Below are 23,948 nucleotides of genomic sequence, written 5' to 3' on the forward strand. Positions count from 1 at the left end.
CCACTCAGACTGACCACATTTCTAGGGCCCAGCAGCCACGAGAGACAGGCAGCCGGGTGGCATTTGATCCGATCCTCACGACGGCTCTGGGAGGTAAATGGTGCTGTTCTTCCATTTGACAGATGGGGAGAAGGGACTCCAAGGCGTTAAGTCACTCACCTAAGGTCATTGAAACTCCCTGGGTTGAAACCCACATCTCTGTCTCCAAAGTCTGTCCTCTGGACTGGCTTCTCATCCCCAGGGGGCAGCAGTTGGCAGGCGGAAAAGCCAACACGGACCCGAGGTCCTCGGACTCCATCCTGGAATGCGCCTCCTGTCACTGCCTCTGTGAGGTGGAGAAAGGGGGACGGCAGTCATCCTTCAAAATGGGTTCTGATCCTGTTCTTCTGGAATCCCCGAGATGCCCTGGAGCAGGGTGGCAGGAGAGAGCGGGAGATTGCTGGCGAGCCGAAGGATGCTCTCTGGAAGGGCGAGGGTGCTACTGGGGAGAGGCTCAGGCTGCCCCGGATGGGGGGGAGGTAAAGCAGGTCCATCAGGCCCATCAATGTAGCCGGCAGGAGCCTGGAGCCGTGGCACACGCTTGTCATCCCAGTGACTCAGGAGGCTGAGGCAGGAGGATCCCAAGTTCAAGGCCAGCCTCAGCAATTTAGCAAGACCCTGTTTCAAAATAAAATGGGCTGGGGCTGTGCTCTGTGGTAGAGTGCCCCTGGGTTCAAACCCCAGTACCAAAAAAGTAGCCGGCAGATCAGCTTTGCCAGGGTCACAGGCAGCGGTTCCTTCCCAGCCCAAACACCCAGAACCGCTTGCTCCTGGAGCCTAGTGGGGGGCGGAGAGTGTGCAGGAACTCGGCCGGGTGTTCTCAAACCAGGCGCTGGGGGAGCTAAAATGGGACCACGACGTTAAGGTGTTCTGATGGGCAGGCCCCAGGCCTAACATGGAGAGAGTCCTGGGAGCTCCCAGGCCTGGTCCAGGCTCTGGAGGGAAACCGGAGCCCTGGAATTCTGGAAGCCAGGCTGAGTCTGTGACTCCAGGGTGGATGTCTGGTGCTAAAAACAGTGACCAGTGGCTGCTTACCCACCGGCCCCTTCCCAGTCTTCACTCGGCATCTGTCCCCTAAGATCCTCCATCCACACCCCGAGAGCCCACCCCACCCTTCCTGCCCCTGCTCCTGTCGCCCCCCCAAGACCCCACCCACTCTGCACGTGGCCTGTGTGGGATGGGGGACCTGCAGCCCCGAGCAGCGCCACATCTTGCCTTCAGACCTGGCGAGATGACAGGCCCTTCGTCTGAGCAAAGGAGGCAATGTGGGAACAGAGGGTCCCCAGAGCAAGGGACACCCATGATGCCTCCTAAAGCCAGAGGAAGGAAGACTGGCTGAGGAGCCAGGCAGTGAGTCGGGTGGGCAGGGACACCACAGAGCCTGCAGAGGAAGCGGATGGGAGGCCACCAAGGAGGAGGGCTGGCCTCCAGCCAAGACTTCCAGGGTTCTCACGATGTCCACCTGGGAGTCTGCAGCAGCCCGGCCCTCTCAGCTCGGCACAGCGTGTCCAGTGTCACCTGGAAGGCATCAGGGTTGGTACCTTTATTGTAGGCTCCAGAAAGTCCCATGCAGAGTTAAGGGGGTCAGAAGTGAGTCTGGTGACCTCGTCCCTTGACTCTACCCTTCTCTCCCCCACATCAGCTCAGCTGGTGTCAGATCGCTCTCGAAACCCCCAGCACCTGACTCAGTGCTGGGCCCAGAGCAGGGGACCTTCCCGACATCTGCGGGGCCCCTGTGCTGTCCCCACACATGATCAGATGAGCAGGGATGGTGGCACTCCCTGGACTGTTGGTGTCAGCCCTACAGCAACCCCAGGGGACTGGACCTGCACGGCTTGCCCAGAGTCACATGGTGACCACGGTCCTGACTCTACATCCTGTCCCTGGTCCAAGACATTTCTGACACCTCATGTAGCCATCTAGGCCTCCAGTGGATCCTGTGCCATTGAAGTCCGGGGCTCCAGACGGGTCAGTTCAGCAGGGACAGGAGCCAAGCAGGACGGGGAGGGGGTGTGGTGGGGAGGACCAGGGAAGGGACCTTGGAGATTGTTGTCATCTGCAACCTGCTCTGCCGCACCCAGCTCACCCAGCGGTGGAAAGTGTGTGTCAGAGGAAGCTGCTGCCTGGGGACTGGGGGGTGTGCGTGGGTGACAGCATGTGGGGTCACACAGGAGGCAGGATGTGCGGAGCTGGGGGCCAGGTCCCCGAGCTGGAGCAGGCCTGGGGTCGTGCCCGTCCCGCCGCGCCCTGTCCTGGGGCTCACTTTCTCCCACTTTCAGTTCCAGAGGAGGGGCAGGCCGTCCTGCGACAGCCGTCCCGGAGCCTCTGGGGTCACTGCCAATATTCTGCTCCACTTCGTAAATAAATATTTCCGAAGCACCTACTGTGTGCTCAGACATGGGGCTGCAGTCCCCCCTTCTCCACCAGGGGAGGCGCACAGGTGGAGACAGGAGGAGGCAGGTGCGATGCTCCTGGGTGACACCATCCAGTGGGGTCGGGGGCGGCCACCAGGGAGGCGCCTGGAAGCCGAGCAGGAGGGAGGGAACCGTGACAGCCCTCCAGTGCTCACTGCCACCCAGAGGGAAGGACTCAGCCCTCGAAAGGCCCCCCATGGGGGCCCATTTCCCAGGTGGGGACACTGAGGCCTCGAGAGATCAGAACTTGCCCGAGTGATGTTTCCAGATGCCAGGAAGCAGCAGAGGCAGGATTTGAAACCCGGCCACCTGCTCCGACCTGCTCCACTGAGGAAGGGGAAGTGGGAACAGGTGCTGGGGTGGGGGGGGGCAGCAGGAGGCTGGGCCAGGGGAGGCCTGCGGAGCTGGGGGCCAGGCCAGCAGAGTCCCTGAAGCACTGCCCTGGGGAGTGCTCTGTGTCCATTCTAGAAAAATACCCTCCTTCAGAGGGGAGCACAGGGTCTAAACAAGCAAAAATCCAGTGTGATTTAACTCCAATGTTCTCTTTGTTTCTTAGAACTTCTGTGACAAAGTATCACAAACTGAGTGCCGTAGCCCAGCGGGCTGTTTGTCTCCAGCTCCGAAGGCCAGCAGACTGACCAGGGTACCTGGAGCCGTGTCCCCCTGACAGCCAAGTCCAGTCCTTCCTCGCCCCTCCCCAGCTGCCGCTGGTGGCCGTCAGCCCGGGCCTTCATGGGTATCCAGCCATATTGGATCCAGGCCCCCTCTGCCCCCCCCATTAGTCTGTCCTCATCTGAACTGGTGACATCCGCAGCAACCGCGTGTCCAAATCGTCACGTTCTGTGGTACTCAGTGTGAGGACTTCAACATATCATATGGTTCTGGAAGACACACCTCAATCCATAACAGATGAATCTGGGGAAAAAAAGAAAAAAAACCCAAAACTATGCAGGTCATATGTCCAAGTCTGAGATTCAGAAAATATGGCCTTGGGGCTGGCTCAGGGGTAGGCATGTGCTGAGTTCAATCCCCAGCTCAAAAAAGAAAGAAAAAGAAAGCATGGGCCTAATATATCTGTCTGCTACACAAATATTAAAGTACTTTGCTTTAATGGGTACTATATAAATGTTTGAGAGATACTTGACTTGTGGTCCCTTAAGGCCCTTAGATCTTTCTTTAACAAGTCAGAAGAATAAAATAAAAGTCCCCGGAGAACAAAGTGCACTGCCCTTTGTCCTGGATGCCTGACAGGCAGCTGTTCACTGACCTTAGCCTTCTCTCCTCTGTGGGCACCAGCTTGGGGAATGAGCCAGTCCTGAGAAGGATGGACGAGGCCTCTGTTCCCTTCCTCACTGGACTGAGCAGAACCCACAGTCCTCAGTCCTCTCCCTTGCTTCCCCATTCCACGAGGCTCAGACTGTTCCTCTCGGACAAATCCCCATGCTGCATGCTCACACCTAGACCTGGCTCCTTTACCACGAAGCTGTTGCTCTTCAAACTGACTTCCTCGCCACCCGCAGGGAATCAGTGTGTTCTAACATGAGTCTGATCACCTCCTTCTGGGCCCCCAACTCTCCATGCTCCCTATTGTCCTAAACTCCCCATTTCAGGGTTTGTAGGAGTTGGTCCCCAGGAGTCTACCCAGGCCTGCTGTCTCACAAGCCCTGGAGGTCACACAACTTGCATTTAAAAGAGACTGAAGGGTGGGGAGGCTCCCCGCGAAGCTCCTTCTAAGTGACTTCAAGTGCTTTCCTCTGCATCCACAGCTTTGCCATGCTAATCCCTCTCCAGAGAGCCCCCTCCCCGCCCGCCCACTCTTCATCACCTCATTGTAAGACGCCTTGATCCTGATCGCACGACAGAGCGCCTCTCCCTCCTCTACAGCTCTAGGATTTGGGCTAAATTTTTGTCCCCCTCTTTGGTACTGGGGATTGAACCCAGGGGCACTTTACTACTGAGCCACATCCCCAGACCTTTTTATTTTTTTTATTTTGAGTCAGGACCTCACTAAATTGTGAGGCTGGCCTCAAACTTGTGATCCTCCTGCCTCAGCCTCCTGAGTTTCTGGGATGACAGGCGTACCTCACAGGGCCTGGCTTTGGATGCACTTCTTCACGAAGCTCGTTCCACTGCACTGTGTGCTAGAGAATTTGCTCCCCTTACCTGAGAGCCAGGTACTAGCCCCAGGCCTGTGACTAAATGTCAGGGACAGCAGGTGAGAAAAACGCCAGAATGGAGAGACAGCTGCTAACTGTCTTTGTCAGTCTTGCTGTGTGACCTTGGGCAAGTCACTGTTCCTCTCTGGGCTTGTTTCCTCTTTTAGAGTGGAAATGTAGGGAAAGATATCCAAACAGGTATGAAGGCAGGAGCAAAATTCCTCTGTCTATCCCAGGTCTGGCCAGACCCTGATGGTCCTGCAAACAAAAGCTACCGGAATCCTTTATTTTGCATCAATTTGCAAGTATTTGTATGCACACTATAAGAGGCACCCCTACATTTCATTCATAGAAGGAACTGTGGCTGTCATCTAATTGATGCCCAGGGATGGAAAAGACCCACTGGTCATGGTTCCATGCAAATCTTACCTGACAGAGGCCTTTACTCATTAACAGTCCAACCCCCTCCTTTTACAGATAGGTAACTGAAGCTCAGAGAGGGAAAGTGAGGAGCCCAAGGTCACACAGCAAGTGAGATGCATAAGACTTCATCCTGGGCTTCCTTCTGCCTGTCAGGGGCTGGCGCCAGCTGGACCAAGGGGGGCTTGGTTTTCTTTTGAGGTCCTTCTCCACTCCCCCAGAATAACAAAGCTGGCTAGTGTGGCAGCCTCCACAAGCAGCACAGGAAACCAGATTGGTGTAGTGAGGCCGGTGGGGGTGGAGGAGCCTCTCAGAGGTGGCTTAGCGTTGCTTTCACCTGTTCTAAAAATAACGCACTATTAGAGATCCGCAGATGACGGGGTGGCCCGCAGGTTATTCCGCTGAGGGGAGAGGAGAGAGTGGATCCATGTGAACAAAAAGACAGCTGGGCCACTGCGGGCGGGTGACAGGTGGGGGGCCCTGGCTGGGCCCAGGAAACTCAGTGGGCAGCCCCTGTGCACAGAGGGGCAGGAGGGGGCTCGGGGCAGGCACTGGGCTAGGGGACAGCAGCCCCGGGGAACAGGCCAGACTTGGATGCTGCTTCTGGGACAACCAGGTCCAAGATCTAACAGGTTCAGCAGGTAGAACCCCGAGAGTGAGACAGGCACCGAGGGAAACAGCAAGAGATAAGACCACGGAGACCCCTTGGGCCAGGGTGGGCAGGGAGGCCCTGGAAGGAGTAGATAGAGAAGGGAGACCCTTGGAGAAGGGAGGGAGGGGGCACCTTCAGGGGCGTGGCTCAGGGAACCCAGGCCCACGGGGAAGAGGGTGTGGACCTGCCCAGAGAGGTCAGAAGGGGGCAGCGTGGGACCTGCGAGCTCCGGGAACTGCTCAGGCTTCTGGCTGATTCCAGATCCATAGGAAACCACTGAAGCCAAACTTTCAGCAGGGAAATGGGGGTGGGGGGGATGGGGCATGGGGTTGCCTCTCAAAAGGCCTGCTCTGGCCAGGCGGGTGGCGTAAGGATTAACTGGTCTAGAAGGCCTGTCAGTTCAGGGGTGGTGGTGCACACCTGTGATCCCAGCAACTCAGGGAGGCTGAAGTAGGAGGATCTCAAATCAGAGGCCAACCTCAGCCACTTAGCCAGACCCTGTCTCAAAATGAAAAATACAATGGGCTGGGGATATGGCTCAGTGGTGGTGTGCTCCTACATTCAAGCCCTGAGTATAAAAACAAACAAACAAAAAAAACCACCAATTAGGCAGAGGACATTGTATTCAGGCAGGAGTGATGGGGTGATGGTGACCTAGACAGAGTAAGGGAAAACACAGAGCTGGATAGCTTCAACATTTGTTCTGGAGACCACGTTCACAGGAGTTGCAGACAGGTTGGACTGGGGTTAGGGCGGGGGACACACAGGTTTCTGGCCTGAGCACCTGCTGCAGTCAGCTCCCCAGGGGGACCTGCAGGCTCAAAGGCCAGGTGTGGGAATCTGGTTTGGGGCAATAAGATTGATAAGATTTAAGCAGCTGCAGACAGCGAGGTCCTGCCCCACGCAGCTCTGCAGGCCCCAGCCGTCTGCAGGAGGCATTGCTTCTCCCACCATGAACCCAGTCCAAGCTGTGAGCCCCAAGAAGCCAGGGACCAGCCTGCTTTGTCCCCAGCACCTATGAAGACACCTTGCACATAGTAGGTGCTCAACAAAGAGTTGGGCGGTAAATGAGGCGAAACCACCAGCTGCATGAATGGGCGCACAGACATGGTGCTGTTTAGGATCCCGGAGGCCCTGCAGCAGGTGTCTAGTAAACATTTAGGGACTTCTCTGACTTCTCTTGTCCCACCCACCTCCAGTCAGAGCCCTGCAGCGTGGCCTTCCTCTTAGGCCAAGCCAACTTTCTCAAGCTCGTCCCCTGCCCACCCCTCCCGTCACTGCCTGGTCTGGACCCCCAGCATCTGACTGCTGTGCCCTTTCTGGGTGTTCTTCCTCAGAGACCCTGAAAACACAAAGGGGCAGGTGGCCTCTCCCCTGTGCTACCCAGGACACCCCCCCACAGGGGCCTCCCTGCCTCCTCCTGTCCCTCCACCCTCCACACTTCAACAAGGGTGGCTGGGGAACAGTCAAACCCTGACCTGTCCCCCCCACCCCGGTTTACCCCCTCCCTCCCCGCCTTGGCTATAGCATCGTGACGTCACAGCCACGCCTGAACTTGCCCCCGAGTTCCAACGGCAGCCTCAACTCCCTGGGCCTCCTCTGAAATCTTGGCCACAGCTCCCAGGAGCACCCAGGCTTTCCGTCCCCTCTGCCCCCTCGGCCAGGCTCACCCTTCCTGCGCCTGGTCCAGTCACACTCGCCCTTGGCCATCCAGCTCCTAGTCGTCCTCCGCTGCAGTCCCTCAGGCCACCCCTGCACTCCACGGGGACTTCATCGGCACTCGTGATAAGAACTGCATTTACTGAGCCCCTGCTATGTGACAAGGAATCGTTTAATTCTCACAATCACTTTAGGAGGTCATTATTGTCCCCATTTTACAGATTTAAGAATCTGAGGCCCAGAGAGATTAAGTGACTTGCCTGTGGTCACACAGCCAGCAAGTGACAGAGCCAGGTCTGAACCTAGGCAGGCTGGCTCCTGAGCTGCCATCTCGGCTGGTATGTTTGAAAGCTGTGACCGATCCCATGGCATGGGCCTGCTGGCTTGTCTGTCTCTTAAGGACAAGAACTGTGTCTCATGGCTCCTTACCCCTCACATCTGGCACAGCAGCTGGCACAGGTAGGTGCTCAATCAAGCCTCCCTTGGAAGAGCCTGAGGGAGTGGTACTTGTCATTACGGTGCTTTGCAGCTTGGAGCCTACACAATCTCATTCACTTTCTCAATGACACTGCTGGGCAGGGAGTATTAGACCTATCGGTCAAGTCAGGACCAGAGAGGTCAAGAAACTTGCCCAAGTCACCCAGCCAATAACTGGTGGAGATGATTCCAATGACCAGGTGTCCTGACTCCAGAAACAAGGCCAAGAAGATGTTGCTGAACCCCTACCCAATGCCAGTCCCAGAGGACTGGAGGCTGTGCTGGGTCAAGGGTCATGAATTGCTTCTCCCAGTGGCCGGCAGGGGTTTGGGGGCAGGGGCCTGCTTCCCATCTTCTGGGCCCTCAGGGTCTAAGGCTCTTCAGGGCAGGAAACTCTTCCTTGTCACAAAGCTCCAGCACCCCCCCTCGCCCCCACGCCCCAGGCCACTGGGCTCCCCTCCCCCTGGAGGGCCCTGGTAAGAGCATCCGCCTGTCCCTGAGGATCCACGGGTTCAGCCCAGCAGCTGAGATGGATGTGCAGGAAGCAGTAACAATGGATGAAAGACCCTCTGTGCCCAGGTGGGTGGGGGAGGGAGCGGCAGGAAGTCAGATCCTCCTCCTCTGCAGGCCCAGCCGGGGGCTGGAGGGAGGCTGGGCATGCCAGACGCCGCGGGGGCTTATTTGGATTCCCCAGGGATCCAAGCTGGGGAGCCCTTTGCAAACAGCAGACCGCTGGCTCTTCTCCATGGGGTGCTGAGCTCTGGACCCCTGTGACAAGAATGTCACTTTCCTTCATCACCGTTGCTGTCCCCGGGGGCCCAGCAGCAGGGCTGGCAACACCGTAAGAGCAGGATTTGTTGAATGCAGAAATTAACCCAGCACTACTAATAACTACAGAATCACAATTTCACGTGGATTTGCTTGTTGGAAACAATAAAAGGGATTCCAGATGACTCCTTTCCCCTCCTGAGCTCCTTCCGCCTGGCAAGCTGGACCCTCCGCGTTTTACGAGGTCAGCTCCTTCTCACCTTCCAGCTGTAGCTCAAATGAAGCTCTTCAATAAAAGCCTGGGGGATTGGGCACGGTGGCACACGCCTGTAAATCCCAGAAACTCTGGAGGCTGAGGCAGGAGGATCACAAGTGTGAGGCCAGCCTCAGCAATTTAGCAAGACCCTGTCTCTAAAATATAAAGGGCTGGGGATACAGCTCAGAGGTAGAGCATCCCTGAGTTCCACCCCAGAACCAAAATAAATAAATAAATAACCAAGCAAGCTTTGGGGGCTGCTCTGACCCCCAGCTAAGGGAACCCCTTCCCTTGCCCCCTGGCTCTTGATCTCCTCTAAGGCACTTTCATGAGGGTTTAACATGGACCCTTATGTGTGAATCCCCCTCTCCCCCACAGGAAGGTAAGTGCTGAAGGGCTTCTTGCTCCTGTCCCCAGGGCCAGGCACTTAGATAATGCTCCATAAATAGTTAACTAGATAAAGAGATGACCAAGTGGATCTCGGGTAGGATGTCATTCCATCCTATGATGCTCTGCAAGCTGCTTCCTGGACGGGAACAAAGGGGGTCTTGCCCATGTGCTGAAAGACTGCAGAGCCCCAACCCACAGCCTCAGCGAGCAGCTCTTCCCCAGGTCAGTGACAGTGACAGTCACCAATCAGGGCTGCGCTTCCCCCACAACAATTATTGAGTTTCATCAAAATCTGAATACACGCCTGTATAGTGCCAGCAGTTTGGGAGGCTGAGGCAGGAGGACAGAAGTCCAAATCTAGCCTCAGCAACTCAGTGAGGCCTGAAGCCACTCAGTGAGGCCCTGTCTCTAAATAAAGTACAAAACAGGGCTGGGGACACCGCTCAGTGGCCAAGTGCCCCTGGGTTCCATCCCCCCATACAAAAAAACAAAAACAAAACAAAAAAACTAAATCTGCGCATGGGACTGTGAGAATGGCCACCGTCTGTCCAGCTTGCCACAGTGGTCGCTGGGGTGGGCTGGGCGGCTAACCTCACCTCTTCATTTCGAAGGTGGGAGAATCCGGGCCAAGACGGCCCAACCCAGGGCCTCACCAGCAGAGGGTCAGCAGGGCTGAGGCTCGGGAGCCCTTCATCCACCTCTTGCTCCTTGTTTTAACAGACACTCACGGAGCCCTGTTCTGTGACAGGCGGTACCCTGGGGACCCGAGACACAGCAGTAGCCAAAGGCTCTGGATTCAAGGGAGAAGGGCCAGCTGGGCCTCGGTGGCGCACACCTGTCATCCCAGAGGCTCTGGAGGCTGAGGCAGGAGGCTAGTGAGTTCAAAGCCAGCCTCAGCAAATGTGAGGCGCTAAGCAACTCAGTGAGACTTTGTCTCTAAATAAAATACAAAATAGGGCTGGGGAGGTGGCTCAGGGGTGGGGTGCCCCTGAGTTCAACTCCTGGTACCAAAAAAAAAAAAAACAGAAAAAGTCTGAGGAGGCCCAGCCGCCTGCCAGAGCCTCCCTAGTGACTTCTGCAGCCAAGTCCCCGCTTTGCCAAGGGAGAGAGCAGGCCGGGGGTGGAGGAAGGAGTGTTCCAGAATCTTAAAGGCAGAGAGACAGAGAGAAAGGCTGATTTGGTCTGGGAAGGCGAGAAGCCAGCTCAGCTGAGCCCGGCTCCTGGCCTGCTGTTGCCGGCCCAGGTTGGCTTGGGGCCCAGAAACGGAGCGTCTTCGGTTGGGGTACTTTGTGCCACCTCAATGGCGTGAGACCCATCAACAGAGACAGCCACAGGCCACCCAGTCACTCTGGGAGCGCGTGGGAGCCGAGCGGCTCTGCAGTGCCCGGCCCTGGGCTGGGTGCCGCGTTGGGGATTAGGCTCCAGCGTGGATTCTGGAAACGCAGGGGCCTGAACTGTGGCGGCCCCGTCCCCAGAAGTCCTCAGTGCTGGTGGGCACCGGACTACGGCCGTTGCAGCCCCGAATCCTGAACCCCTCAAGGCGGCGGAGATCAGGAAGGAGAGCCACTGGCAGAGGCCCCTGCTCCCTCCTGTCTACACCGCGCTCTGCGGGGCGTGAACGTGGCCGAGCCACACAGACCTGGACTGATCCCAGCTCCACCTCAAGGTCGACGTGTAGCCCTCAGCAGGGCACTAAGTCTCTGAACCTCAGTTCCCTGTGAAACTGTAGATGAGGAGTCGCTGCCCATGGGGTGCTGATGCAGAAAGTTGCCCAGCTCTTGGTATACAGTAGGTGCTTAAGAAACAGCTTCTCTGTAGCGGAGGAACCGTGTGCAGCTCAGTGAGGAGGCTTGGCCTGGTCAGAGACCGGGCTGCCCCCGCACACCCGTCTCGGAGGCTGATTCCCTAACGTCCCTTTCTGCTCAGCCTGAGGCCTGGACCCACCTGGTTCTCTCTGGCTCTGGTCTGAGAGCTGCCCTTCTCCCCCTCTGCCTCCACCTTCACATCAGGCCTCCAGCCTGCAGAATCCAGTTCTGGGTGCTCACAGCCATGACGGCCCTGAGTCATGGAACATTCCAACCTCCGAGGGCCCAGGGTCAGCCCGCACGCGTGGACCTCCCCACAAGGACCGCCCCACACCTGCCCTCGCTCGCCTTGGCCTTCCAGACCCTTGCACTGCTATAGGGTGAGAGCGCTAAAGAGTTACTCCGCTGCTCAACAACCCTCCAGGGCTCCCTATCACCCTGGGGATCAAGTTCAAACTTCTGTGTTTGACATTCCATCACCCTTTCCCACCTGGCAGCAGTGTTAGCTGTACGTCTCCACTCACGCTGCCCTGCTCCTGCCCCCAGGAACATCACACCCCTCTGCCTATACTCAGGCTGTTACCCCGGTGGCCAGGTATACTCTCCTACCTAGCTTGGCGCCTATGTTAGCATCTCTGTGATGCTTTCCCTGAGGACTCTCAACAGCCCCTGAGCATCCTCCCTGGAGGAATGTGCTGCCCTGCGTATCAAACTTCCAGTTTACTTTGCACCCAACTCAAAATCAGCACCTGGGCTGGTACACGCCTATAATCCCAGCGACTCCGGAGGCTGAGGCAGGAGGATCCCAAGTTCAAGGCCAGCCTGGGCAACTTTAGCGAAACTGTCTCAAATTTTTTTAAAGGCCAGGGAGGATTTTTTTTTTTAAAAGGTTGGGAATATAGCTCTGGGTTCAATCCCCAGAACACACACACACACACACACACAGACACACACACACACAGACACACACACACAGACACACACACACAGAGACACACACACACTATGCCTGGCCTCAAATCACACCTGATCGCATCATCCTCTGATCCAGCTTCATCTGTCTTCAGAGCAATTTGTAATCTATTCAGCACTAGAATGCAAACCCCCATGGGGTGGGACTTTGCCCTACTTGTGTCTGTATCCCCGGTACCTGTGAACGGAGCAGAGCAGGGCACCCTAGAGGCTGCCCAGTACGTATTTGCTGAAAGAGGAAAAGAAGAGCCAGTGGTCAGAGCCCTTTCAGGAGACTCGGGTCCGGGATGCAGGATGGCCTGGAGGAAGACGAGCTAGGGACTTGGTGGGGCGGCAGGGCCCAGGCCAGGGCTGGCCTCCAGGTGGAGATGCAGCTCAGGTGGAGCAGGGAAGCCTGGCTCCTCCACCTCCCAGCCCAGCGCTCCAGGGGAGCCTCCATCTCTCTGGGCGGGTTTCTGCCTGAGGACAGGTCAGATGACAGGTGCACAAGGGCCAAGTGAGGCTGCAGCTCCGGGAGAGCAGCAGAGTGAGCCCTGACCTTGGAGCCGGCCAGGTGGGGCTTCACGGCCAGCTCCTGCTGCTGATCAGCCACGTGCTCAGGCTCGTCCTCTGCCTGCAGAAGCCTCAGCTTCAGCCCCGTGGCTTGTTGGGGCCAAGCCAGGACGCACCTGATCAGCCACCTCCACTGACTCAAGGCACACCTGGGACACTCTGGTCACCTGTGCTCTGCTTCCCACCGAGGAGTCAGTCACAGGGGTCTGGCTCCTGAGCCTGACCTGGCCAAGACTTAGAGAAGGCCCAGCCAGAAAGACCCCTGGGCCATTGGGCCCAGTCCTTCATTTTATAAATGGGAATCTAGGCCCAGAGAGGGTGAAGGATTGTCCATGGACACTCAGCCAAGTGACTTCAAAGTCAGTTCCAGAGCCCAGGTCTCTTTATCCCCAGCTCAGCTCTTTCCATTCTACTCAGGCATGTGGCTGATCCTTGTTGATTAGCTACAAGTCTTTTCCTTCACTGAGCTACATCCCCAGCCCTTTTCATTTTATTTTGAGACACGGTCTCACTAAGTTGCCCAGGCTGGCCTTGAACTTGTGATCCTCTTGCTTCTGCCTCTTGATGAGCTGGGTTCATAGGCTTACACCATCTTGCCCAGCACAACACTCCCTCTTCAAAGCTCACCATGGACTCTACAGTCATCATGCCTGTTTAACAAATAAAAAATCTGAGACTCAGAGAGGGTGAACAAATTGTCCAAGGTCACACAGCAAAGTAAAAGAGGTCCAGAATTCAAGTCCATGCCTTATGTCTCAGAAGCCTCTACTCAGTATGGCCACACTATCCAAGGGGGGAGCAGATATGGTCATGAGTATTTGTAATGAAATGTGATCTGTGTGTTTTTGTGGATAGAGTCAAAAGCCCTGTAAACAGTTTGCTGAGGTTGCCTCGTTCACGATGGTCCTTAACAAGGTATTCATTGTTGGCCCCATTTCCCTGATGAGCAGACTGAGGCTCAGATAGGCAAATTCCCTGCCTAGTGTCCCCAGACCCCTGTCTGTTGGTCTCCAGAGCCTGTGCTCTGTCCACCCGAACAAACCCTGTCTCTTAGAAGGTTCTGTACAAATTTCGGTACATTCCATCCGTGCACATTTGTTGCACCCCCACTGTGTGCCCAGCCCTGTCCTAGATGTGCTAGGAGTGGAAATGAACAGAACATCATGTCTGTCCCCCCTCCAGCCAGCAAAGAGGTAGATTTGGGGTCCGCAGGGTGCTCTGCCTCATGTCCTCTTGGTGACACTGCTGGGGGGGACTTTGGCACAGGTCCAGCCCTCCCCCCATCAAGTACTCCTGGAAAAGGCTGAGGGAGCGAGGCTGTGACAGCTTCAGGCCCCCAGGGCTGCCTTGTCCTCCCAGCCTGGCTCTGACTCATCGCCCACACCTGGCAGTGGCCTGGGGCAGCGTGGGGAGGGCCAGGCACCTGCACTCTTGGCTGCAGTTCCCACCCTCCCAGCCAGGAAGCAGAGCAAGGTCACCCCTGAGTCCCACCTGACATTGCTGGGCTGGGAACGCTCCTGGGAATGAGGCCCCCAGCTGCAGGGAGGCTGTCCAGGAGCCAGGAGGCCACAGTGAAGTCCCACAATGCCTGGCGCCGCTGGGGCCCTCGAGGGCGGCCCAGCCCTGGTGCTTTGCATGTCTTATCAGCACTGCACTCTCACGGCTCCCCGGGGAGCCCGCTGCACAGAGGAGGAACTGCACATCAGCGGGGCAAAGGGACCGGCCTGAAACCCCCGTGTTAGGCAACATGGGCCTTCCCCAGCTCCCCACCCAACCCGGCTCCGGTGGCTCTTCCAGGCCAGAGGAGCCGGCTTGTTCCCATCTTCCCCACCCCCGCCCGTTGCTGTCCATCTTTGGCCATCTTTAGCAAGATGTCCCTTCTTATCATCAGAAGCAGAAATCACACGGTTCTCCTCCTTTCCTCCCTACTTTACTCAGCCCTGCCCCGCCCTTCAGTCGGAGGCTGATTGTGTTCTCTCTCTGTCTGAAACCTGCAGTGGCTCCCCATTGTCCCCAAGAGAAATTGTCTTCAAGGACCTTCATGAACTGGGACCTGCCCACTTGTCCAATCATGTCACTCCCTGATCTCTGCTTGGACAAGATAGGGCGCCCCTCAGGCCTGGCTTTCCTGGTGGGGACGACGACAACGCCTCACACAGTGATGAGCTTGAGGAGGCAGATGTATGTGGAGGACCCAGCGGGCACGCACTCGGCGCTGGCTGGGGCTCCTAAACCTCCCTGCCCTCTGACGGGAGGAGCGGAGGCTGGGGTAGAATCACAGTGTGCCACACAGACTCTGTTTTCAGCCCAGCTGGGACCAAAGGCTTTGTGGTGGGTGGGCTCAGGACTCTCAGTGTTACTGAAATTCATCATTTCTTTTTTTTTAATATATTTTTTAGTTGATGGTGAACACATTACCTTTATTTTATTTGTATGTGGTGCTGAGGATGGAACCCAGTGCCTCATGCATGCTAGGCAAGCGCTCTGCCACTAAGCCCCAGCCCCAGCCCCTGAAATTCATCATTTCAAGAAATTCGGGCCCAGTGCACCTGAAATCCCAGTGATTCGGGAGGCTGAGGCAGGAGGACTGCAAAATTCGAGGCTAGCCTCAACAATTTGGTGAGATTCTGTCTCAAAATGAAAAGAAATTTAAGAGGGGAAAAAGATAATAAAATTAGTTCAGTGATAAATTTTTAGTATAATTTTTGATACCAGTATAAAGGGATTCTGTAAATATTGATATGGGTGTGTTTAAAGGAAGAAAGAATTTGGGGGCTCTGGTTTGTCTTCAGAACCCCCCAAGGGGTCCACAAGGGGCATTGCTGGCCAGGTCCTGAGTGGTACCAATTTATGTGAAGGGCAGGTGGGCAAAGCAGGTTTCCTCCATATTGCAGAATAAAGCCCTGCTTCCTGGAAAAAAAAAAAGGGCTGAGGATGTAGAGCGCCCCTAGGTTCCATCCCTGGTACTGCAACAAAGAAAAACATCGTGAAGTTTCAGAGTAACGGTAGCTGGAACCAGGACTGGGTTGGTAGGTGGAGAAACTGGAACCAACTTTCACAATAGGGTCACTTTTTATCTTGACCCAAGCTAGAAGGTAGATATCCCCCCACATAGAAAGGAAAACTGAGGTCAGAGGGTGGAGGTCCACCGATGGTATCAGGGACAGGACCGGGTCTGCTAACTGGCTGTGAGGCTCTAAAGGCCACGCTTCCTCCTCTCCTGCAGCAGGGCCCAAGCTTGGAGGATGGAGAGGATCTGCTGAGGACAGAAGGGACAGGGGGACAGGGAGAGGGGGATGGAGAGCTTGAACAGAGGCCCAGCCGCAGATGGTTCCAGAATTCCAAGCAGAGGCAGGTGAAGCTGCTGGGTAGATGTCATCCATGATGAGCAGAGGAGCCTGGCCTTGACCCCCAGGGGCCTTCAGGTCCCAGGGAAACTGAGGACCTGTGCCTCGCCCCACCTCCACAATGCAGAGGGCAGCGAATGGCTGGAGGAGGGCTGAGGGGAGGAGGGAGGAGGCCCAGGGTGGGCAGCAGCCACCATCCCTCTGCTTGGCACCATGTCCCCACCGCCAGCCCTGCCTGCGGTGCAGGAGGGAGTGGCTAGGCTGGGGCTGCGCTGGTGGCCCTGGTGCCTAGGCCACAGAGAAGCGCTGGGCCTCGCAGCTGTGATGTCAGCCGGCCCTTCCTTCCTCCTGCATGAAAAGGTCACCTATTTTAAACTCTTTCTCACCCCACCCTGCCCTCATCCCCCAAAGAGGATGAGTTTTTCTAACCTAGAAGGACAGCTCAGCTAAGTCTCCAAACAGCTCTCGCCCACCCACCCAGCCCCCCAGGAGGGCCCGGGCTGCAGGAGCCCAGCTTTAGTTTGTTTTGTTTTGAGACTGAGGATGAAACCCAGCAGCACTCTACCACTAGCTGCATCCCCAGCCCTTTTGAGACAGAGTCTTGTCAATTGCCCAGGCTGCCCTTGAACTTGTGATCCTCCTGCCTCAGCTTCCTGAGTAGCTGGGATCATAGGCGTGTGCCACCTCACTTGGCCTAGTAGCTTTTCATTTAATAAATATTCTGAGCATCTGCTCCTGCCAAGAGCCAACCTAAAGCCCCTGGGGACAGATCCCTGCCTTCTTGGAGTTTACATTTAAAAAAAGTGTTGAGCCAGGCCTGGTGGCATAAGCCTATAATGCCAGCAGCTGGAGAGGCTGAGGCAGGAGGATCATGAGTTCAAAGCCAGCTTCAGCAAATGTGAGGCACTAAGCAACTCAATGAGACCCAGTCTCTAAATGAAATACAAAATAGGGCTGGGGATGTGGCTCAGTGGTTGAGTGCCTCTGAGAGTTCAATCCCCAGTACCAGAAAAATAAAATAAAGTTTTGAGATTGTGTGGTGTCCCACGCCTCTGGAGAGGCTGAGACAGGAGGACCATGAATTCAAAGCCAGCCTCAGCAGATTAGCAAGGCACTTAGCAACTCAGCAAGACCTTGTCTCTAAATAAAATACAAAAAAGGACTGGGAATGTGGCTCAGTGGTTAAGCACCCTTGGGTTCAATCCCTGGTACCAAAAAAAAAAAAAAAAGATTTTGTTTTTAGGTACTAGAGATCCAAACCCAGGGCCTCTAGAATGCTTAGCAGAATTCTAATACTGAGCTATACTCCCAACCCCAGAGCTTGCGTTTTAATAAAAGAAAACAGGGTTGAGGGGTGTGCAGGACAGTGACAGAGCATTTGTGTAGCATATGCTAGACCCTGGGTTCAATCCCCAGCACCAACACCAGGAAGAAAAACAACAAGGACAAATAAACACGTCAACAAATACAGAGGCAGGGTAATTTCTAATGGTGGCCAGTTCCCCAAAGAAAATAAAACAAGACAAGAAGATAGTGACTGAGTGGCAACTTTAGAATGAGTAGTCAAGGAAGGCTTCTCTGGGGAGAGGACAAAGATTTGGGGAGGAACATGCCCAAGAGAGGAAACAGCAGGTTCAAAGGCCCTGGGGTGGGAATGGGCAGGGAAGTTAGAGCCTGGTTCTAAAAGTGGGGTCCCCAAGCCAGCAGCCTCACGGTGGGGCGGCTCGTCAAAAACATACACTTTCCTGAGCGGCCTCAAACTTACTGGAAACTCTGTGGGTGGGAGCCAGCAAACAAGGCTTTTAACAAACCCTCCAGGTGGCTCTGAAGCACCTTCAAGTTAAGAATCACTGGTCACAGCTCAGAGCCACCTGGCTGTGGGGTGGGAGGCCACAAGGTTAGCCACATGGGATCCTCAGCCTCACTGCGGCTTGTCCATTGAGGCCCAGCCTCGCCATCCTGGCCACTCAGAGCCCTGGGAGGCTCTCCAGATTTCCTGTTGGACTCAGGAGGCTCCTGGAGACCCGCTTCCCCAGCCTCCAGCCTCCCCCCTCCCTCTCCAGGCTTACTCTCCTACTCACCACCGTCCCCAGCCTCGGACACACTGTCCCTTTGTCTAGAATACTTTCTCAGCGTCTTCACTTGGCTCATTTGCACCCATCCTTCAACACATAACCCAGAATTCACCTCCAGGAACCCCTCCCTCTCTGATGGCCTGATCAGGGTGAGAGGCCAGGGCCACTCTGCCCCCATGCCGGCCGGCCAGCCCTGCGCTGCTCCTAATGCAGCATTCATCACATGGTGTGGCATTACGGCGGGGAAGGAGAAGAGTTCCAAACATTCCTCCTTGGGGGGCTGAGGGTGGAGCTCAGTGGTAGAGCACTTGTGGTGGGTGGGCCCAGAGACTCAGTGTTACTGTCCCTTACACACACACACACACACACACACACATATTTTCCCTACTGAATTATACAGATGATACATGAACTTGCTTTTATTATAAAAAATACAGTACAGCTGGGCATGGTGGCACACACCTGTAATCCTAGCAATTCAGGAGGCTGAGGCAGGAGGATCACAAGTTTGAGGCCAGCCGCCTCAGTAATTTATGGAGACCCTAAGCAACTTAGCAAGACCCTGTCTCAAAATAGAAAATAAAGGGGGCTGGGGATGTGGCTCAGGGGTTAAATGGCCTTGGGTTCAGTCCCTGGTACTAAAAAAAAAAAAAGTACTGATAGAGTAAAAGCCCTCCTTCTTCTCCTTCTTATTCTTTTCTAACCGCCCTGCCCTTTCCAAAAATAACCCTCAAGTCTAGTTTGCTGTCTCTCCATTCATACATTTTTTGATGCATCACAAACATATGTTTGTAATTGGAATCAGGTGGATAAGTATTGTTCCAAGACGTGTTTGTTTTTGACTTAGTGTCTTCAAGGTCATCTGTGCCCGAACATGAAGATTTACCTCACTATTTTTTTAACCACCTCTTAAGTACGAATGTTCTGTTGTTTTGAGGTCGTGCCCTAAATGTATTCATCACTCGTTTATTTATCCTGTATTTTATGATGCTTTGACATCCTCGGGCCTGGGAAGTCCTGAAGTGCTGCCCTTCCCAGAGCCAGCCAATTCCTGGCGGCAGGAAACAACTTGCTGGGTGTGGTGGTGCCAGGTGCCTGTAACCCAGCTCTTACGAGAGAGTTCAAGGCCAGCCTGGGCAACTTAGTGAGGCCTTTCTCAAAATAAAATAAAATAAGGGCTGTGGGTATAGCTCAGTGGTAAAGAAGTGTTCCTGGGTTTGATTCCCTGTGTTCCCCTCCCCGCCAAAAAAAAGATGGAGACAGCTTGGCGCCTTTCATACACCAACCACCATCCACGCTCTCATCTCCAACCGGCCCCTTTGTCCAACTCACACACCGAGCCAATATTTCCCCTGCCCTGACACACCCCGGCTAGGCACTAGACCACTGGAGACCACCTGCACAGCCCAGAGTCTGCGACCCGATTCAAATGATCCAGTCCTCAACTCGCTCAAACTCGCCGCCCTGGCCTGCCTGCTCTGTCCAGGGAGACCTCTGCCAGGTGCCTGGGCTATGCTCTCCTCTCCTGGCCGCTCACCCATGCTGCTGCTTCCCCACGTGGCACCCCGTGCCCTGGACCTGTAAGTAGTAAGACTTTTTTTTTCAGTGGCATTGACCTCACTGTGTCATCACCTCTATAAATCAAGTCCCAGGCACAATTAAAACATCGAGAGATGGGGCTGGGGCTGGGGCTCCGTGTCAGGGCACTTGTCTAACAGTGCAAGGCCCTGGGTTGGGTCCCAGTACCCCCAACAAATACACAGAACCCGCCCCCCAACAAACACTGAATGACGGACATTTAGAGGTGCTCAACCTCGCACTGTCACAGAAACGCTGCACCCATCATCTTCGTACCTATGTGAACTATCGGGTAGTAATTACCTAAATATTCACTGATCTTTGGGGGGAATGCCCTCCACCCCACGCCCAGCCTCTGCACCCCCCTTCTTATTTCTCAGTTATCAAATCACAGAATGAACTGGAGTCATCCACCAGGGCGGCTTCAAAAAACACCAAAGAGGCTCCACCATGTAAAATATCTTCCTTGTCATCCATCAGCCCTGATCCCTGAGTTTCCTCCCACGTGAGCCCTGGTCAAGAGCCATTGCCCCTGGACAGCCGGGCACATCAGCAGACAGTCACTGTGAGTTCTGTCTGGGTGATAGTGCATGCAAGGAATGTAGGTGGGGGCCAGAAGAACTGTCTGCGTGACCTGGGGCAAGTGACTTCACCTCTCTGAGCCTTGGTTTTCTCACCTCCCAGAGCAACTGTCAGAATATACACACATAGATCCCGAATTTATGCATAGATAAATAAAATACTTATATGTAAATATATAATTTTATATATAAAATATTCATATATTTATTCATTTGTATAAATAAATAAACGAATCTAATCATGTTTCTAAAACCCTCACTCAGAGGTGCTCCAAACTCCAAACAAAAACTCCAAACAAAGCATGATGTGAATTTTCCATTTGCCGCTCCAGACTGACCCTCCTTCTCCACCTGGGGAAGCACCTGGGCTTCTCTGACCTCTGCCCCCCTCTTGGGTTTAGCCAGTGGCAGCTGACAAAAGGCTGGAGGCTCCAGGAAGCCAGAGGGAGGGGTGGGTTTGTACTGCCCTGGTCCCTGCCCTCTGCCGGGCTGCGTGGCCTGGTCCCTCTGTGGAGGACCCCATTCTATCTAGCTTCCATCACTCCTTACCATAGAGGCTCCCAGTGGCCAGGGCTTGCTGCTGCTGCTGTCCCTGGGTCCCCTCCATCCCCCAACCCTGCCCACCCCTTTGGAGGTTCAGACCCTTCACGGAACTCTCTCCAGTTGCCCCCGCAGGTAAACCATCTGTTTCCTGCAGGCCCCTATTTTTATCAAGGTGCTTTCTCTGTCCCTCACGCAGCTGCAGAAAGAAGGTCCCTGCATGAATAAACCAGTCTTGGGGAACATCTTGAGAGCTGTGGTGTGAGAGCCCACTTGGGAGGTGAGGCCTGGGAGAGGTACCTTGGTAGAGCTGCCTGCTCAGCGGGCCTCACGGGCAGCAGCCCTCGGAGAGGCCCTGATGCCCCAGTCCTCTGCCTGAACTTTGCAAGATCAAGGTCTACTCTGGCCCACTTCCCTCCAAAGGCCCAGGTGTCCAGGCTGTAGGACTCTGACTCACACAGTGAATGCATCTAAACCAACCAGTATACCAGAAGCCAGCATGTTCACTGATCTGAGGGGGGGGGGGAATGCTTATGCAAGGAAGCTAAGCAGCAGGAGTTATGAGATCACCTACTTAGAAGGCTCCCTTTCAGGAATCAGTTGTAATAACAGTAACAGCATCCAGATACTGAGCACCTATTGTGTGCCAGGCACTGTACTAGAACTTACATTCACTCATTCACCAACATTTCAGGTCTACTCTATGCCAGCTACTACTCTAGACCCTGTGATATAGCAACAGACACAACAGAGAAGGACACTGTCCTCTTGGATGCTCCATATAGAGCCCTAGGTGGTGGGCATCTGCAGCCCTAGTTAGTCCTCAGTAAAGACACTGAGATCCAGAAACTTGCCAAAGGCACCAGCTGGTGAGTGGCTTGAACCCAGACCTGCCAGAAGTCTCAGTTGAAGCTGTCACCTCAGGAAACCACAGGAAGGCAGGAGGCAGGCTGGGAAGAGCCCAGCCCAGTCAAGAGGGAGGACCTGGTGCCAGGTGCACACCTGTAGTCCTAGCAATGGGAAGGTTGAGTCAGGAGAATCCCAAGTTGGAAGCCAGCTTGGGCAACTTAAGGAGGTCCTGTCTCAGGACTGGGTATTATGTATAACTATAATGTGCTAATAAAAAATTAAAATAAAAAATAGGGCTGGGGATATAGCTCAGTGTAGAGAGCCTCTGGGTTCAGTCACTAGTACTGAAAAGAAAAATAAGAGGACCTGGGAGGAGGGGGCCTGAGGTCCTCATCTGCATCCCAGATGCCTGCAGTGACTAAAATGAGAGGGTCAGGGGCTCAGGGAGACACAGCCTGGGAAGGACACTCTGTGAAATGTTGCTCCTAGTTATTCCTTGTTTGTAATTTGCTTCTTGACATAAACTTTGTGAGTCACAGTCTCAGAACTTGTCTAGATTTCACAATCCACATAGAAGATTGCAGACGTGATCCCATCTTCTGCCAACACATTCTCAACAGTCAAGATTCCCTTTCTCTGCCTCCCTCTCCTCCCGGACATCAGGGATTTATTTTGGAAGTTTGGAGGGAGCAGAGCAAGAAAAGGTGAGCAGAAGACCTCAGGTGCCACTCAAGGGGTTATCGTGCCAATGGTCTGGAATGCCCTTGACAGCCCAGTCGGAGACCTTCTTCCAAACACAAGCAGACATCTATTACATTGAGCACCTACTTTGGGCAGATCGTGGACCTGGCAAAGTTGGGCAATAATTAAAACCATAGGTTCTGGATCAACTGAATTCCAGGTCTAGCTTGGTCACTTTCTGGCTGCATGATCTCGAGCAAGGCAATTTACCTTTCTGAACCTCAATTCCTTTACTTTTAAAATGGTAAACAATGTTTTTTAAAAAATTATAAGATAGGATGGATGCAATGGCACACACCTGTAATCCTATCAACACGGGAGGCAAACCAACCTCAAGTACAAAACCAATCTCAACAATTTAGTGAGGTCCTAGGCTTAATGAGATCCCGTCTCAAAATAAAAAAAATAAAAAGGGCTGGGGGTGTGGATCAGTGGGTAAGTGCCCCTGGATTCAATCCCTAGTACAAGAAAAAAAAAAAAAACTGCAAGATGGTAAAACATAGTGCCAGGTTGCTATGAGGAATAAATGAGGCCACACATCTAAGAGTTTGGAAGAGGACACAGTGCGCTACAGGTGTGCAAAAAATCTTAGCGGATATTATCATCATCCAACACAAGCAGAGAAACAGACAGGTGATCCATGCACACTACATATGTGTATTTATCATAATAATTCAACTGTGATACAAATGAACCTTCACATGCTGCTCTTTAGCACTGACCCTTACTTAGCAAATACCCTCTCTGTAGAGGATCCTCCCCACAACTGCCCAATCTAATCAGAAACATACTCTGTTTCATCACCCTTTAATTTTGTCATTGAAGTCATCATTCTCTGACATTTCCTCATGGACTTATTTGATTACTTGTTTATTACTTGCCGTGTCCATAAAGATGCAGGTTTCTGGTGAGAGCAGGAGCCTAGCCTCCTGATACCTCCTTTGTTCCAAAGCTGAGCACTGTGCCTGGCACAGAGTAGGTGCTTTCAAAATATCTGAAACAGAGCTGAGCTCAGTGGCGCATGCCTGTAATAGAGCACGCCTGTAATCCCAGCAGCTTGGGAGGCTGGGACAGGAGGATCACGAATTCAAAGCCAGCCTCAGCAATTGCAAGGCACTAAGCAACTCAGTGAGACCCTGTCTCTAAATAGAATACAAAACAGAGCTGGGGATGTGGCTCAGTGGACAAGTGCCCCTGAGTTCAATCCCCAGAACAACAACAACAACAAAAAAAATCTGAAACAACAACCAATCAATGAGCGCCTCCCATGGTCCTGCAGGCAGAAGGTCTCCTTGTTGGAAAGGAAGGTAATCAGGGCCAGAGGAGATGAGGACCGTAGCTCCAGACTCACCTCTTGGGTGCGGAGTTGGATTCACCTTGCGTCTCAGCTGTACACTCCAGGGAATGGGGTGGTGGTTGCCAGGTACTGGAAGCAGAGTTGCTGCCCCCACTCCACCCCGGTACCATGTGGCATAGAAACAGAACCTGGCTTTAGCAGGAGGCCTGATTTCTGGTTCTAACTTTAATTCGGCCACATATGAACCACTCACTGACCTCAGTTTCCCACCTTGAAAATGAAAGGGGTAGAAAACATTGGAGGAGGACTCCTCTTCTTTCCCTTTTCCTTCTCCTACTCATTGAAAGTCATTGATTTTATTTGCTTTCTTTTAAATTATT

General features: G+C 54.1%; 1 long non-coding RNA gene across 3 annotated transcripts; it reads right to left on the reverse strand.

The window, feature by feature from the left end:
• Positions 1-1,558: 1,558 nt before the first annotated feature.
• LOC124110230 (uncharacterized) lies at positions 1,559-14,194 on the reverse strand. Of its 3 annotated transcripts, none has more exons than XR_009224354.1 (3): positions 14,052-14,194; positions 7,352-7,490; positions 1,559-3,368 (listed from the first exon to the last, which is right to left on the reverse strand). It is a non-coding gene; the product is annotated as an uncharacterized LOC124110230 (long non-coding RNA). The 3 variants fall into 3 exon arrangements; XR_009224355.1 differs by having other exon boundaries at positions 7,352-7,493; XR_006857226.2 differs by lacking the exon at positions 7,352-7,490.
• Positions 14,195-23,948: the final 9,754 nt, after the last annotated feature.

The sequence above is a fragment of the Marmota monax genome, unplaced genomic scaffold (genome assembly GCF_021218885.2).
Source record: "Marmota monax isolate L192 unplaced genomic scaffold, Marmota_monax_Labrador192_F-V1.1 WCK01_AAM20220418_F8-fsc00008, whole genome shotgun sequence".
NCBI lineage: Eukaryota > Metazoa > Chordata > Mammalia > Rodentia > Sciuridae > Marmota > Marmota monax.